This window comes from Prionailurus viverrinus, chromosome B1 (assembly GCF_022837055.1).
Source record: "Prionailurus viverrinus isolate Anna chromosome B1, UM_Priviv_1.0, whole genome shotgun sequence".
NCBI classification, from domain to species: Eukaryota; Metazoa; Chordata; class Mammalia; order Carnivora; family Felidae; genus Prionailurus; species Prionailurus viverrinus.
The window spans coordinates 199,726,937-199,741,007 of NC_062564.1; the positions used below are offsets into that span (position 1 = coordinate 199,726,937).

At 53.7% G+C, this 14,071-nt stretch overlaps 1 protein-coding gene across 2 annotated transcripts in view; it reads left to right on the forward strand.

The window, feature by feature from the left end:
• Positions 1 to 14,071, forward strand: part of SLC2A9 (solute carrier family 2 member 9) — a 255,656-nt gene that overhangs the window by 157,618 nt on the left and 83,967 nt on the right. The gene's annotated exons all lie outside the window — the stretch shown is intronic.

Consider the following 14,071-nt stretch of genomic DNA (forward strand, 5'->3'; position numbering starts at 1 on the left):
GTATGGTGGTTCTCTAGAAATGAGAAACGGAAATCGCATGTGACCCAGCAGTCCCATGTCTGCACATTTATCCCAAAGCATTGAAATCAGGATCTCACAGAGATATTAGCACTCTTAAATGTTCATTGCAGGATTTAAGTATTTACTATTCACGGTAACCAAGATGTAGAAATCACCTAAATGTCCATTGATAGATGAATGGTTGAAGAAGATGTGTTATACACACACAATGGAATATTATTCGGCTTTAAAAAAGAAGGAAATCCTGCAACGTGTGACAATATGGATGGATCTGGAAGACCTCACGCTGCCTGAAATAAGCCAGTCAGAGAAGGAGAAGTGCCGTCAGACCTCAGTTAACTCTGAAATAGTCAATTCATGGATCCCAACAGCGGAATAGTGGTTGCCAGGGGCTGGGAGGGAGGGGGAAATGGGGAGCTGCCATCAGTGGGTGTAAAGTTTATGCAAGATGAGTAAGTTCAAGAGATCTGCTGTGTAACATGGTGCCTGTCCTCAGCAATACCGTGTTGTGCACTTAAAAGGTGTTCAATGCCAGACCTCCTGTCCAGTGACCTTACCATAGTAGAATAATCTTTTTAACTTTGCAATAATAAATTATTCATTCACTAATGGAAAAAAAAACCATAAGGCACAGCTATGGAGGTCACTCCTGACAATACGAATGCAACCGCTAATTTCATCACACGCAAAAGCAATCATCGCAAAGGCAGAATTCCAGCAGACATCTACAGAGCGCTCTTGGGAAAGAGGACCTTGCATTTGCCCAATGGCACAACCTACCCTCTCGGACAAGGGATGTGTGATAGGAGATCCGCTCTCTGAATCAGCCCCTGAGTCATGCTTGCGTCAGCCCCTCAGGCGCGAAGCACCACGAGACTGAGGATGGCAGCTCGGCTGCGTGACTTGGGCACATCACTCACCCCTCTGAGCCTCAGTTTCCCCAGCTGTTAAAAGGCAGCAAGAACACTGACCTCGCAGGGGTTTGTGTGGCTCCTGCAGGCCCCGCATCCAGCACCATCCACCCGGAGTTGAGTGAGCTGTGTTCTGTCTCCCACTGGAGAACTCCTTCTGGGCAGAATCTCCGCTCAACACAGGAAACGTTTGCATCCCCTAGCACGTAGCAAGCTCTGAAAAGCTGCAGGTTAATTGAAATGAACTGAATTTGGTTCTTTTAGCTTCTCAGCTCCGTGGTTTCTTTTCATCATTCTCTGAGGTGCGTGCAAAGAAAGATTGGGTTGGAACACTGACTCCCTCACTTTCTACCTGGGATCATTTCCTAATTCCTCTGAGGCTCAGAGAAGGGAACACTAGGTTATCTCGCTAAGGCCTGTAAGACACCTAGTCCAATGTCTGGCACGTTGTGGGTGCACAATGTCAGCCTCCTTTCCCCTGCTTGGTCTCTTGACGCCCCCCCTTGAATGAAGATGAGTCTGTAACTGGTACAAAATCTGATTACATAATGGCTCCCTCTCCCAGCCTAGAAATTGACCATGCCACCCAGAGGGTTTTCTCTCCAGTTGGGAAATGCAAGTTCTCATTCCTTTTTCAAGTTCTTTGGAATTAGTGATCAGAATGTGACCAGAAATACGAATGAGGTGTGAGCTTTGGGAAGCCTTTACTTTCAAGTGCAAGGGCGAGGATGGAAGCCTGACCAGATCAGATGACCCAAGTAGATCAGATGAACTATTTAAGTGACTTGGGGATTCAAGGGAACAGACCCCTCCGGGAGGGTTATTTTCCATAAGCAAATGTCTTTTTGAAATGGGCTCACTGACTGTGAGTTTCCAAGGTCATTTCCCCTCTCCCCAAGGACAGCTAGTTAAAACTAGAAGTTTCTGACTCATCCGCTCCCCACTCCCAAGATGCCATGGCTTCATTCTCCCCCAGTCTTCCATGGGACCTGCACCCTTCTTGGGTTCTCCATTTGCTTGGGAGATCTTGTCTTTCTTCCTGTGCAATGCCGGGATCCCTCCCACAACATCTCTGACAGGTGGTCATCACGCCTCTCCTTGCACACCTCCAGGGATGGGGGGCTCACTGCTTGTGAACCGCCCAATCTGCCCTTGGCCACATCAGTCATTCTTCCTTGCGGTGAGCTGACACCTGACACAGCACGGCTGCTGCCATTGGTCCTTGTTCTGACCTCAGGGCCAAGGAGTCCAACACGATCCACATCCAGGCTTCTTCTCCCAGAGGATCCCCTTCTCCACACCGAGCAAATGAGGAGGGACCAGTCACATTCATCCAACCTGGTTTGAGCACCTGCTGTATGCCAGGCCTCGAATAAGTCCCAGCCTCTGGCATGAAGCGTCATAAGCCTTACACCAGCATAAGCACCTGCCTTAATCTGGTAGGACCACAGTGATGACAGGAGCGGCCATGACAGCCATTTGCCAGCCTCAGGACAAGTACCTGTGCTTTGTCCCCTCACTGCATGGTTTCTGCCCCTTTGTGACTGGGGTCCCAGCTCCAGGGGCAGATTCCAGGCCTTCCCCTAGAGATTGGAAGGAAGGGGCTCTGGGTAAAGAAAGACTGCAAGAGTTAGTTTCAAACCAATCCTCTCTGTGATTCCCAAGTATAATGAAATTGGTGCTGATTTACAACATAGGCATTTGCTCACTCTGGTGATGGGCCAACGGATGGGTGAGAGGAAGCCAGAGGATGCTTCTAGGCTCATCAGGAATTCTGGATATAGAATGAGACCTAGGAAGAAAGGTCGGGAGTGAGGGGAGGGAGGAAGGAAGGAAGTGAGGAAAGGAGGAAAGAGAAGGGGAGGGGAGGAGAGGGTGGGAGGACTTTGTTCCAAAGGTCTGAAAGGTCTCGTTCTAAGTTCCCAGGGAGCATAACCGAGCATCCAGAGCAGGGCTTTGGAGCCCCTGGTTGAGCTCAACTCCCAGCTGCCCCATTCACCAGTGATAACACTAGTGGCTTCCTCTGGTGGCCCCATGGCACCATCCTTCTCCCCACTCTGATTTCAGCCCAGCTGTGGGGCAGCTCCGTGTGAGCACAGACGCAGGCTGACGTTTCTGCACCTCCAACACAGCAGGTGTCTGACTGCACGCTCAGATGGCCTGGACCCAGCTCAGCCCCTCCACAGTACAATGCGCACGCTTGCGAGTTAATGCTCCCTGGAGGCAGGAGTGGGCAGACAAATGCCCAGCCTCACCCGTGGGACAGTTCGGAGAGAACAATGTTCCGTGCTCTACTCAGAAGTCCAGCACAACGGACCCCTTCGTTCATAGTGGCCTCCTCGATGACTCACCTTGGGTGGCTTCCCCTTCCCCACTTCACTCTCCCCACCCCCTCACACCTGCTTTCTGCAGCCACCACGTGTATCACCGTCTTACACCCAGTCCTTGTCTCAGGCTCCACTCTCAGGGACCCTAGTGCTAACCACTGGCAAGTTGCATCTCTCTTCTCACCTGCAGAGTAGGGACCCTGCGGTGTCTCCTTCAGGGGACGGTTATATGAAAGTTAAATAAGAAAAGGCCTATGAAGCTTGTGGAACGGTGGCTGGCCCAGAGTGGCCCTCAGCAAGGGTTAGTCAGGATCGCCGCAACATTGGACTTCATGGTGATGAGACCTCAGAAAGAGCTTGGAAAACAATGTGGATCCAAGTGAAAGACAGCAGCAAGGCTGGCTGAACCTAATGCATTTGGAAATTGGAATTGTCTCGCAGTCCCGTCTGCTAGGAATGAAGCGTCTGGGAAGGGGCACCTGCAGCGGGGAGATTCCCGCCTTCCCAGCGGCACTCAGCTGTTTCTGCAAAACCATGAGACAGGGTTGCCTTTTTATATTTTAACAACCATAATTCAGCCACTGAAACTCTTCATTTGGAATATTTCAATGTGTATTTATTTTTGAGAGACACAGAGACAGAATGTGAGTGGGTTAGGGGCAGAGAGAGAGGGGGACGCAGAATCTGAAGCAGGCTCTGGGCTCTGAACTGTCAGCACACAGCCCGATGTGGGACTCGAACTCACGGACCGTGAAATCATGACCTGAGCCGAAGTCAGACACTCAACCGACTGAGCCACCCAGGTGCCCCTTCATTTGGAATATTTCAAAACAGAAACACTTTTTACAGCGGTTTGCAGAGGGTTTGTTTGGGAGTTTGAACCGGCAACACGTGTGCATCCCTTGGGGTCCCAAGCAGCACAGTGGTGGTGCCTTTTCCACAGGGCGACCTCCTTTGAAAAGCTGCTACTTTCTCGCTCTCCTTAGAATGTCACCTTTACCTTGAAGAGGTCGGTGACTCATGTCTTAGTAGGTGGAACCTCGGCTAGACAGCCCATTGTCGCGAGGTCCTGAGGCTGACAACAGGCTCACGCCTGGGACAGGGGTGGCTGCTGAGCTCCTGTCTTTGCGCACGCACCTCCGTTTCACCCTAATCCGGGCCTTCTTTGGAGGATCCTGTATAAGCCGCCTGTACATTTATCAGGGTTAACTCAGTTAAAACCAGACAGTACCGTTCCCAGGTCCTCTGACCCGTGCATTGGACAAGTAGGCGGAAATGTATCACTCTGTGCTGGAAGCGGAGGTGAGGGGCACCCTGCCGGCTCTCCCTCGTGGTGGAGCCCCTGCCAGCCTTATGCGGTCCCTGGGAAGGCTCCAGGATCAGTCCCTAATGCAGTGCTGTGACAGTACAAACAGGACTTCCCTGGTCTTCTGCTACGTTCCCCGCTTTGGATCCTACTGCTGTTGGTATTGAACTCAAACTTCAATCCCAGATGCTGCTGAAAACTAATGCTTCGGTGAAACCTCCCAGTTTCAGAAGCCCTGAGGTGTGCTCCTCTCAGAAGAGGGGGTGTGCGCTGTGCCAGGCACGTGGCTGCAGAGGGTCGTGGCCCCCCGCTCCACCTGCAGCCCCTGTGCCTGCCTTGTCACAGGGCCCCTCGGGGCCACAAGAGGGACGTCTCCAGGCTGCCGCGCGCTTCACTCTAGCAGGAGGCAATAAACGCTAGCAGGGTCGACCGGGGGCAGTGGCGACCGTAACACAGTGCCACAAACTGGGGACTTCAAACAACAGGTGTTCCCTCCGGTTCTGGAAACCAGAAGTCCAAAGTCAACCTGTCCTCAAGACCCGCTTGCTTTCCCAGCTTCCAGTGTTTGCCTGCCGGCCTCGGCACCCTGTGGCTGTGGCTGCCTCTGTCCAGGCTCTGCCTCCGTCCTCACGTGGCCGTCTTCCCCGCGTGTCTGTCTCTGTGTCTCTTCTCTCCTTCTTATCGAGGGCCCACCCTACTCCAGGGCGACCTCATCTTAACTGAAATACTGATCACATCGGCAAAGACCCTGTTCCCAGATAAGGTCACGTTCATCATTACCAGGTTAGGGCTTCAACATATGTTTATGGGGACACCGTTCAACACCCAGTAGAACCCCGTCAGGCTAGAAAGGAAGAAAAGGAGAATAAAGTGGGGGTGTGGCAGGTGCCTCCTGGGATAGTTAACAGACCCCTGGTGCTCCCGGCCCACTGGGAGCAGCAGTGGCACTTCTGAGGACTTGGCGTGTGCTGACGTTTCATCCCGCAGACAGCCTCGCCGCAACTGTGTCCATTTTACAGATGATGAACCTGAGGCACAGGAACAGGAAGTAACTCACCTGGCCTCAGATGAGGTGACAAGGGGAGAAGTGAGGATTTGAGCCCCCGGCAGTGTGGCCGCAGAGTGGGGGCCCTTAACCACCCCATGACACCATAACACAGCTGGTCACAGGGGCCGGCAAACGACGCTCGTGCTATGGCAGGCACAGTGCAGGGTCAGGCACTCGCTCTGACCCCCCGGATCCCAAGGAAACAGAGGTGCGGGAGGCGGGCCCAGGTGCCAGGCTAGGGGCAGCAGAGGCTGGACGGAACCCAGTTCAGTCTGTGCTCCCCACCCACCTCCGCCTTTCCTCTCTGCCGCACACCTCTTCCCATTTTTTCCCTGGGGGTGGGGCATGGGGGGGCGGGTACTGGAGGGCCTGACTAGGGCTGCAGTCAGCTTCCAGCTCTTTCTCTGAGCTGGCCAGGCGCGGGCACAACCTCAGACACCACCTCCCTGATCTGGAGACTTCAGGGATGCGAGTCAGACCCGTCGAGAACACCTGCTCTTCTTCCCATCTTTGTTTCGCGTTGCCCGTGTGAAGCTGGGCGGGCAGAACGTTGGGGCTCGGCCCTCGGCGATCGTGAATGAAAGCAGCTGGACTGCACCGTGTCCCGCTCATCACCCGTTTCCCCGGTCGGCACACCAGCCCAATTCCAAATCCCTGAGACCATCCGGGCTCTGGCCGGGAGCAGGCTCCCAGGCCTGTCCAGTGGAGGTCGTGGCCCGTGTCGTCCACAGAGTACAGCTAACATGTGGCATGTGAGCCAGCACCCTGCTCTGCCAGACTCCGCCCTGACCCAGCACCCGCACCCTTCCCCACCGGACAGGGAAGACGACCTCAGGATCCGTACCTGTCGAGCTCTGGGCAGCCATGACCGCTTAGGCAGAATTAGATGCCAGGATGGTCCTGTCCTCCGTTCTGGTGCGCCTGCACAGACGCCACCCGGGAAGGAATTGCCAAGAGGCCAGACTGACCTTTAGGGAGGAAGTCCGTGGGCCCCACCCCAACAGGCACCCCCCCCCAACCGCCATAGGACACCCAGTGAGCACTTTCCGGGGCTGGGTGCCTCTCCAGGTGCATGCCCCCCACCTGGTCTGCAAGCCACAGTCTGCCAGCCAGGCATTATTAGGGCACAGAGAGGCTGAGCAGCTCAGCCGTGGTCGCCCAGCCAGGACATGGCATAACACGGGCTCGAGGCCTAGCAGCCGGGCTCTAGAGCCGTGAGCCTAAACACCAGGCTTGTGGCTGCTCAGCTGGAGTTTGTGACCCCTGTCCCTTCCAACCCCTCCCTCCCAGACCTCAGACAGCACTGGGCAGACACACCCCCAATTTTCCCTTATTGGGTTTTGCATAATGCTGGCTTATCCCCCGCAAAGGGGACAGTATGTGTTTTGCATCTGCAGTGAGCCAGGCTCTGGGCTGGTGCTCTGCAGCGTCACCCCAAGGAGCTGTCCTAATGACCGGAGACCTAGGTGACCTCAGCTCCACCTTGCAGAGAGATCACGTGCTTTTCCCATGCCGCACCGGAAGTGAGTTGGGGGGTGGGGGGGTGCAGCTGTCTAATTAAAACAGTTTTCTGTGGCTGTTCTAACAAATTACCACAAACCTAGTGGCTTAAAACAATACAGGAATAGATGAAAGAAACTTGGCACTTACTTAGTGGTTTAGTTTGAGCTGCCAGATCGAGACTTTTTGGCAATTCCTTGAAAAAAGTACCAATTTATTATCTTACACTTCTCGAGGTCAGAACTCCAAGATAGGTCTCACTGGGCTAAGACCAAGGGGCTGCAGGGCTGCATTCCTTCTAGAGGCTCCAGGGGAGAAGTGTTTCTTGCCCTTTCCGGCTTCCAGAGGCGCCCCCATTCCTTGGCTGGTGGCCCCTCCTCCACCTTTAAAGTGTATCCCCTCCACGCTCTGTTCCCAGCACATCCTCTCTGACTCTGACCTCCTGTCTCCCTCGCACAGGGATGACGCTGGGCCCACCCAGACAATCCAGGATAACCTCCCTATCACAGGATCATTATCTGGATCGTATCTGTGGCCCTAGAAGCTAACATATACACAGGTTCTGGGGATTAGAATGTGGACTTGTTTGGGAGGACATTATTCTGCCTACCGCGGGTTCTTTCTGCTTTTCAAGGTGTCCCTTAAAAGACAAAGATAGCAAGCAAACTGTGGTATTTGCCTCCACCCTCTGATCAGTGTCCTCCATGGGATTCTCCCTCCAGCCATGGGGACAGCCTAGATTCACTCCCTCTGTGACACATGTCACATAAAGTCAGAGAAAAATTTCCTGGTGTACTTCCTCAGGTGCTCCAGCAAATGGATTTAGGAACTATGGAGCAAAACAAAGTTAAATGGGTGTCTTTGTGCAGGACTTATCAGAACGTTTATTATTCTGAGATAAAGTTTGAACCAAGAGATAGAGCATACAGTGACACTGAACTTCTTTGACCGAGGAGTCTTATTCCGTGGAGCTTCTCTGGGAGTTGGCATTCCACAAAATGCATGTTGGGAAACGTGAGTGACTTTGAAGGGGACGCTGCCTCTTCAGCGTCTATAGCTTTTGCTCCTTTCTCCGACTCCTACACTTGGCACACTGCCTGGAGCTGATACGTGCTGAGAATTGGCTCTGGGCAGGGCCACAGTTTCTGTCAACCAGCCCTGAGACTGTCCCTGTAAAAAACCGATGCTTCCTCCCCAAGCAAGGGTTGTGCGTTCCTCCGGACCGATGGGAGTCTGCCATCAGCCCGGGGCACCTGAAACACAAGTGTCCACCAGTCGGCAGGGCCTGGCAGAGCTAAACCACTTTCCCCCACACGTCCCAGACGGTGGTGGGGCCGGTCTCAGGTGGGCCTCGAGGCCGAGGCAGTGAAGGATTCAAGGCCGTGTCTCCACGTGACCGCAGGAGCGTGGCCTCCGGAGAAAAGAGGGCGTTAGACTTTATCGCAGGAAGCCGCAGACCGGAAGCAGTCCACCCCCTTCCCACCCGCAGGATTCTGTGGCCAGCCGGGTGCCACGGGTGGGCCGGGTCACGGCGAGGTCCTCCCGGTATGGGCAGAGTCCTGCGGGGGCCTGAAGCCCAGGAGGGTCTCCCACCCCGGATGGAGCCTGTGCCAGGCGCCCGTGAGGCGGCAAGCACATGCCCGGTGCCCTGGCAGCCTGTGTGCATTGTGGGGGTCACTGCTGCTCTGCCCTGCGGGGTGGCTGAGGGTTGCGGGAGCCCGTCGCCTGTCAGCCGCACTGCACTCGGATGCTGGTTCCCTCACTGACTGCCTTCTGTCACGCTCACTGCCGTTTCCCTCTGTTCCTGTCCGCTGCGCCACAGCCCCACTTCTGTGCCCCTAACGTGCCCTCCCCTGTCACCCCCAAGTCTCAGTGTTTGCTCTTCATTCAAACACGTCACTGGAAAACACACTTGGTGCCCGGCTCTGCAGAGAAGAAATAAAACAACAGCGGCAACCGTTGTTCATCGGACACCATTTACGTGCCAGGCACTTCACATACGTTGTTTTCTATTCTCAAAAACACCCCAGAGGTAGGTTTTATGGTTTCCATTCCATGGAAGGACAGCTCAAAGAGAAGCAGCCGCTGCCTGGGGTCACACAGGTCACGCAGGAGGGCAGGCGACTCTGACCCCGCGGCCCACACACTTCCCAGGGTACCCTCCTGCTTGGGGGCATCATGGGGTGGGCATGGCAGCTGCGTGGACACGTTGTCATGGCCAGGAGTGAGGAGAAGGTGCTTAGCCGTGACCGGGGCTGGGAGGGCTTCCGGAAGACATGGCTGCTGAGCGGGTCCTGGAAAAGAATGTTCCAGACAGGCCACAAAGTGGCAGAAGGAGCATGTGTGAGGCACAGAGGCGTGTCGTGGGGGTGGGCGGAGGTCCTTCTCAGTCAGGACAGATGGGAGGGGACAGTCTCGAGGTGGAGGGGCTTGTGGGCAGGGCCACCACGGGGCAGAGTGAGTTCGGGTCCTGCTGGCTGGGGCAGGACAGCCAAGGCTCGAGTGCAGGAGAAGGTCGTCTTGGGGGATGGAGACCAGCATGAGGAGCCCACAGAGAGGTGCTGAGACTGAACTGACACAGGACCTGGGGCCTGAGAGGGGCACACGACTCGAGAACAGGAAGGTGGCATCAGTGGGGCTCGGTGACAAGATGAGACCTGTAGGCAGGTCCTCCATCCTGTGCTCTCCACCTGGCCCGCCCCTCCCTCACTTCCCACCGGGGGAAATCAGGGAAAGCTTCCCGAAGGAGAGGGTATCTGAGCTGAGGCTCAAAGAACAAGGCTACTCAAATGCAGAAAGGCCAAAAGAACGTTCTGGAGAGAGAAAAGAAGTAAAAGTACCAGTGTTTCTCCTGAGTGCCGGGATGTGTGAGGCAACTTGCTGTCTTTTGGCTCCCTGCTCAAGGGCCCTCTCTCTTCTGACAGCACGAATGCACCCCTCCCTGGTGCCCCTCAGGACTCCAGCTCGGCTTTCCTGTTACTGCTGTTTGCTGTTTTCCAAAGGACATTTGTGAGCCAGGAGTGAGGATACATTTGGGGTGGGAAGGACCCCAGAACTGAATCCCACGGGGCCATAATTATTAGGAGTGATCACCAACAGAAAGGAGTGTAGTGGGGCAGGTGGGGAGGGGGGAGGTTATCTGGAAGGTAGGGAAGCACACAGGGGCCAGGTCCTGCAGGGGAGAAGGGCGGTGGGCTGGCAGGGGTAGGACAGGGCCTGCTCTGGTGTGACGTCCTCCTGGGAGGACCCAGAAGCCTGTTTGAAACGGTGGTTCTGAACTGGCGACATTTGGCAGTGTCTGGAGACATTTTCTTAAATTATTTTGATCATTGAGATATAACGGACACTGGCATTATATGTTGGCGTTATATATGGCGTTATGTTAGTCTCAGGTACAACATGGCGATTCAATATTTGTATATAACATGAAGCGGTCCCCACAAAATAGGCCCAGCTGACATGTGCCCCCACACACTTACAACTTTTTCCCTGTGATGAGAACTTTTAAGTCTGTTCTTTCAACGGCTTTGGAATATACGCTACAGTATTGTTAACTGTAGTCATGTAGTCACAATGTGTCACACCCCCAGGACCTGTTTCTTTTGTAAGTGGAAGTTTGTGCTTTCGCCCGCCTTCACCCGTGTGCCCGCCCCCCCCACCCCCACCTCTGGAAACCACCAGTCTGTTCCCGGTATCTGTGAGTTTGCTTTGGGGAGGGGTTTTTGTGTTGTTTTTAGATTCCGCATGTAAGTGAGATCATGCAGTGTTTGTCTTTCTCTGTCTGATTTGTCTCACTTAGTGTGATGCCCTCAAGGTACATCCATGTTGTTGGGAATGGCAGGATTTCCCTCTTTTTGTAGCTGAATAATATTCCATTGTGTGTGTGTGTGCAAGTATACATGTGCATGTATGTAAGTATACATGTGTGTGTAAGTATATGTGTGCAGGTGCATGTGTGTAAGTATACATGTGTGAATACACGTGTAAGTGTACATGTGTGCATGTCTGTGTGTGTAAGTACATGTGTGTGTGTATTTCCGTATGCCTCCACCCATCAGCGGACACTCAGGTTTGTCTCCACGTGTCGGCTCTTGTAAACGACGCTTGGAGGCCGCTCTGATGGTCCCTGGTGCCGAGCTCCTCCGGCATCTGGTGGGTAGAGGCCAGGGACGCCGCTAAATGCCCCACAATGCACAGGACCGTGCCTGCCACAGAGTTATCCGGCCCGAGAGGTCGGGAGTGCGGGTGTGGGAAGGGCGGGGTCGGGGCTCAGATCGACAGACGCAAACCGTGCCCCTCCCCCGGCAGGCACCAGGCGCTAGGCCTCAAGGTGTCAGCAGCAAGCGGAAGGAGGAGGTGCTGGGGACGGTGCTGAGATGGGAAGGCACAAGGGACCGGGAGGACCCGGAGTGGCCAGGCACGCTCTCCTGTCCGCTTGGCCATCTGGGAGGGAGGGAAGGAGCAGCCAGGCAAGGAAAGGCTGGAAGTGCGTTCCTGGCAGAGGGAGCAGCATGGCCAGGTGCAGACAGCCGAGAAGCACAAGGGTGTAGGAAAGATGAGCCACCGATCTGCTCGGGAGTGACGCAGCAGGGTGGGAGCTGAGGGAGGGCCGCGGGCCAGGCGCCGAGCCCGGGGGACTGGTGCCGCGGCGTGGAGGACAGGTTTACGGGAGGAGCTCTACGGGACATGATGCAGCCAGACCAGGAAAGCCGTTAGTGGGCTATGGTCACAGGTCAGGAGGAGGTAGTAAGAACCAAAGCAGCTTGGCACTTTGAAAGCTGAGAACAGAGCTAAACTGGTTGTTTTTGCTTTTGAGCGGCTCATCGCTGCAGTCAGCTTCTCCAGGAAGCAGGTGCTGAGGAGGAGCCAAGAGTGCGGAAGTTTCATTGGAGAGTAACACTGAGAAAGGGAGAGGGAGGAGGCAGGATAGAGCAGGAGAGCCTCAGACCGGGACACCCCCCCACCCCCCGGCTGAGTCTCTGCACACCCAGTGGGGAGCTCTCCCCACCGGGTGAACACGGCCGTGCCCTTGCGTCCCCACCGTGCCCACTCATGGGCCGGGAATCACTGTGGGAACAGCATCACCTGGGCTTCAAGGTTGAGTGCATATCCACAAAGCCAAGGGCGGGGGCAGGGTGGTGTCAGTTAACCACGCGCTCACAGCTACGGTGGGGAGTCCTTTCCTGAAGGCGATGTGAGTGGTGCATCTCCGTGTCCGCCATGATACTATCCCCCACCGGATAATCGTCCTCACCCAGTCACAGGAAACTTCGAGGAAGGGTGTGGAACAAGTAGAAAGAAACTGTCTTTCTGAGCACATATACAACAGGAAATTAAATTGATGCTTTAAAAGAAGGAGGAAAGCATGGCTTTGAAGAAAGAAGACTTTTGTTCCAGGAAACTCTGTTAAGAGCTGAGAGCTTCCTGGCAGCCAAGGGGAAAGGGGGATGGTGGAGGGGAATAGGCTGTAGATTTCTCTTTTATTTTACATGGAAAGCATGTATTTCAGGGAGGAGAGAGAAATATTTTCCTGCCCTCAGACTTCAGGATTACTTTATCATATGAGTGTTGCATTTTGAACTTTGAGGAAGTATTAGCAATACTGTAGTTAAGTGAATGACATGGAAATGTTATTCATTCAGCTACTTCTCCCGTTTATCCTTAATAAAAACTAGCAAAAGTATTAAATCATAGCTTATGAAAGAAACATTCTGAAGCAGTTTTCAGTGTACTGTTGGAAATGACACCCCAGAGTCTCACGGGCTTGCTTTTTGTAGAATCTGGAGCAAGTTTTAACAGCCTTTTTGTTTTGTTTTGTGTTTTTGTTTGTGTGTGTGTGTGTGTGTGTGTGTGTGTGTGTGTTGGGGATTTTGTTTTGCTACTTGAGCAATTTCATATGCCCTGTGCTGTAGTGCAGTGTTTTTAAGGATGATGCCCACTGTGTCTGGAATGGACTGTCCACGGGAGCCGCCACCACGGCCACCTTTCTCTGGAGGAGGACAAATGTCAGAGCACTGAACATTTAAACCCGTGTTCTGAAAGCATCTGCTATTATCTGATTATTATGCTGTCAGGGGTCTAATCCATAAGCCCACCTTTATACATATCTATGTGGAGGTTTGCACCATTAAAGGCTTAGTCAGAAATGGCAGGTTCGCTGAGGCTGGAAATTTGCAGTGTTCAGCCTGGAAAAGGCCTAAGTCACATGGGCGAGTTTGAATACTAGGAAGATTAGCCCTTTGAGAGTATTTCCACGCAAGGTTCCTGTGTCTCAGAGGGAAAGGGCCCTGGAGGTCATTTAGTTCAGTTCTCCTTCGGATGACGGAATCTCCTCCCAGAATCCTGGCCAAGAAGCAGGCAGTCTGACCATCTGAGTGCCTCCAATGAGGAGAGCACACAGGTCCAGGCAAACGGGAGGTGCTCAGTAAATACTTTTCAAAGGAATACGTCCTGTGTGTGAAGCTCTGAGCCTGTGTTTAGTGTATGTACGTCATCCGGTTACTATAGCAGCCGTGTGAGGCAGGAATGCTTACAAACCACGGACAGATGCACTGTGGTAGCAGAGGATTTGAACCCAGGGCCCCCAGGAGACCAGTGTTTCCTCCTGGCTCTTCTCCTAGCCAACCAGGTGACCTTGGGCAAGTCATTGCACATCTCTGGGCCTCTGTTTTCCTTTTTTTTTTTAAGTTTTTAAAAAATTTATTTAAGGGGCGCCTGGGTGGCGCAGTCGGTTAAGCGTCCGACTTCAGCCAGGTCACGATCTCGTGGTCCGTGAGTTCGAGCCCCGCGTCGGGCTCTGGGCTGACGGCTCCGAGCCTGGAGCCTGTTTCCGATTTCTGTGTCTCCCTCTCTCTCTGCCCCTCCCCCGTTCATGCTCTGTCTCTCTCTGTCCCAAAAATAAATAAACGTTGAAAAAAAAAATTAAAAAAAAAATTTTATTTAAAATTTATTTTTGAGA